The sequence below is a fragment of the Limulus polyphemus genome, unplaced genomic scaffold (assembly GCF_000517525.1).
Source record: "Limulus polyphemus unplaced genomic scaffold, Limulus_polyphemus-2.1.2 Scaffold10236, whole genome shotgun sequence".
In the NCBI taxonomy this organism is placed as follows: Eukaryota; Metazoa; Arthropoda; class Merostomata; order Xiphosura; family Limulidae; genus Limulus; species Limulus polyphemus.
Genome location: NW_013675846.1, coordinates 7178 through 11003, shown reverse-complemented (window position 1 = coordinate 11003; position 3826 = coordinate 7178).

Below are 3826 nucleotides of genomic sequence, written 5' to 3'. Positions count from 1 at the left end.
AAGTACAGAAGTTGTATGGATGTCCTCATCTTTTGTTTATTATTATAGAAGTACAGAAGTTGTATGGATGTCCTCATCTTTTGTTTATTATTATAGTAGTATAGAAGTTGTATGGATGTCCTCATCTTTTGTTTATTATTATAGAAGTACAGAAGTTGTATGGATGTCCTCATTGCATATCTAGTAACCTCTGGAGGCTTCAGGAAGGGACGTGAACGTTCGAGAATATGACGTGTTACTAGTGTCACGTGACCCCCGCTGTCGTAACAATATTTATGACTTTAGTTGAATTTACAGGAGACACACATTAAGTTTATAATAGCTTTTAAATAAAGATTATAGTTTCACATTACTATCATGATTTTGACATACACCATTGAACACTTGTCTCTTTCTTGTTCTTGTTAACGTGTCCTTGTTTTTGGGTGTATTCCAGTATTATACGAATCTCTATTTAGCAGGCTTAACTGCCTGCTCTGCAATTAGCACAGGAAATACCACACAGGCACGCCTTATAGGCTATACAATATAAGATATAAGATGTTTTATTATAAGACAATGATAATATAACAAAATAAACCGCAAAGAATTAAGTAACAATATACATAACTTTGAATTACAACGAAACTCAGAATTGAAGCCATTCCTTATCGGAATAAATAGTGGAAGGGATTAATATAAGAAAGATGGCGTCCATTTTTACGTTACCTATCTTATAGTAACTACTTATCCTTCTGAAACAATGATATCTTTAGTGAAACATGTCGTTGATTATGACTTTATCTGTTACACTTGATATAGAAGAGGTGACAACTGAAAAAAATCAGATATACTGGTGGTGGAAGGTGATGACTAGCTGCCTTCCCTCTAGTCTTCTTACACTGCTAAATTAGGGACGGCTAGCGCAGATAGCCCTCGTGTAGCTTTGCGCGAAATCCGTAACAAACAAACAAACAAACTTCTATAATAATAAACATCCATACAATGAGGACATCCATACAACTTCTATACTACTATAATAATAAACATCCATACCATAAGGCAGTAGAGAGACGGACAGAACCTTGTATAACACTGACGATACTAATACTTGTGATCATAAGACAGTAGAGAGACGGACAGAACAACATCTTGTATAATACTGACGATACTAATACTTGTGATAGAGGTGAACTGTTATGTGTGATTCGAAGCAGTCTCAAAAATGATATAAAATAACATATATCTCAATTTGTTAGTTAACAAAAGCAGTGAAATATTGAATAGTTCTTTTTATGTCCTTTTAGACTAGATTAATTCTTATGGCAAAGCAAGTGTTTCGTGTTGATGAACAAAATAGATTCATAATCGTTTTGATGAGTCCAGGGTACAGCAGGTTGAAAGTTAAGCCTACTTTACCAGTCTTAATGCTTCGTCACGTTTCTTGAGTTTGTTTACACGGAACTCTTCCTTAATTTAGTTTCGTTTACTATATTTTTCTGAAACTTTATTTTACTCCTTAGAGAATTTCTATTACTGCCATCAATCAATCAGAGGTAGAATGTTTCGTGGTTCAAACAATATAATTTTTCTTTGGAAACTTCACCCCTGGAACTTTAAACAAACGTTCAATCTCACAATCATTTTACACCCAGTTCCTGATTAATATGTAAAATGAGTAATATTGACGTATTCGTTGGTTAATTGTTTGTACGTTTATTTCTTCTTTGTTGTATCTTATATTATTGTGGCTTAAATAGTATTCGATTGTTTTTTATTTTGACCGGCAGGTGTAGCTGTGCGATAATAAATCATATTATGAGTTGTACTTGCCAAAACTGTTAAATAATGTTTCGGAAAAGAGTATATTCAGATGAAACAAACAGTCTGGAACTGTGTAATGACGTTTCGGAGTAAACATTCTTCTGCTGAACTATTTATTGACGTTTCGGAGTGGGTCATTCTTCTGCTGAACTGTTTATTGACGTTTCGGAGTGGGTCATTCTTCTGGTGTACTGTTTATTGACGTTTCGGAGTGGACATTCTTCTGGTGAACTGTTTATTGACGTTTCGGAGTGGGACATTCTTCTGCTGAACTGTTTATTGACGTTTCGGAGTGGGTCATTATTCTGCTGAACTGTTTATTGACGTTTCGGAGTGGGTCATTCTTCTCCTGAACTGTTTATTGACGTTTCGGAGTGGGTCATTCTTCTGCTGAAGAAGTATTTTAGTCTGTCTGAAAATAACGTTTCTGAAACCTGCTAAAATGATTACTTGTTCTGTTTACAAGTTTAGCCCAAAACAGCACATCGAAGAGCTGCATATGGCCGTCTCTAATTTTGAACTGATCTCCAGAGGGAGCTAGACAAAAGCATACATTGCCAACTCTTTTCTGACCAAATAATGTAATCTAATCGTAATTCTGACAGCGCACATACGGCTCTAAAGTACAGAGTACATTTTTGGGGGCAACAGGACGCGAACCATGAACCCTATGATTCACAGGTTGGGCGCGCCAGTCGTTTAGTCACACGTATTTCCATTATTATTTTCCATTTGTACTTCTTGTTTCCTTTCTTGTTGCAGCTGACACTGCTGTAGTCTCTCTTCTTGTTTCTTCTCTCTTTCTTCTCGTTTCTTTTGCTGTTCTTGTATTGCTGCCATCAAATCTGCTAAGCTGTAGTTTGATTTGCCGCTTCTCGTTTCCATTTTTTTATTTTTTTTCCGTTCCATTGTCTGACACCAATTTGTTACGTCTCTGATCGTTAGTTAATTTTCGGTATAATTTCTTTCCGATGAAACTTTACCGATACAAGTCCTTTCTTAAATAAAACTGGTTTATTCTTTCTGAATACAACTTTGCAAAACACTTAATTTCCACAGTCACGCTATAACAAACGCTATAATTCACAACGAACGACTCACGTGCTCGACTCAACTGTCCGTATCAATCTCTGTCTGCAGTTCAATTACATTACATTACATTGTTGCCGTCACTTCTTACCGGTGTTATATATACAAGAATACCATCACAAGTATTAGTATCGTCAGTGTTATACAAGATGCTGTCCGTCTCTCTACTGCCTTATGATCACAAGTATTAGTATCGTCAGTGTTATACAAGATGCTGTCCGTCTCTGTACTGTCTTATGATACCGAATTATTCCTCTTTTTGCAACAGTTTTCGACTTTAAACAAGGACCGTCAGACAGAGATTGTTGTCCTAACATCACAACGGCTTACCTGGTGATCTGCTGCAGTAATAGCGAAAAGACTGACGTACTGTTGGGTGAACAATGGAAAGACTGAAGTACTGTTGAATGAACAATGGAAAGACTGAAGTACTGTTGGATGGACAATGGAAGGACTGGAGTACTGTTGGATGAACAATGGAAAGGCTGAAGTACTGTTGGATGAACAATGGAAAGGCTGAAGTACTGTTGGATGAGCAATGGAAAGACTGAAGTACTGTTAGATGAGCAATGGAAAGGCTGAAGTACTGTTAGATGAGCAATGGAAAGACTGAAGTACTGTTAGATGAGCAATGGAAAGGCTGAAGTACTGTTGGATGAGCAATGGAAAGACTGACGTACTGTTAGATGAGCAATGGAAGGACTGGAGTACTGTTGGATGAACAATGGAAAGACTGAAGTACTGTTGAATGAACAATGGAAAGACTGAAGTACTGTTAGATGAGCAATGGAAAGGCTGAAGTACTGTTAGATGAGCAATGGAAAGACTGACGTACTGTTGGATGGACAATGGAAGGACTGGAGTACTGTTGGATGAACAATGGAAAGACTGAAGTACTGTTGAATGAACAATGGAAAGACTGAAGTACTGTTGA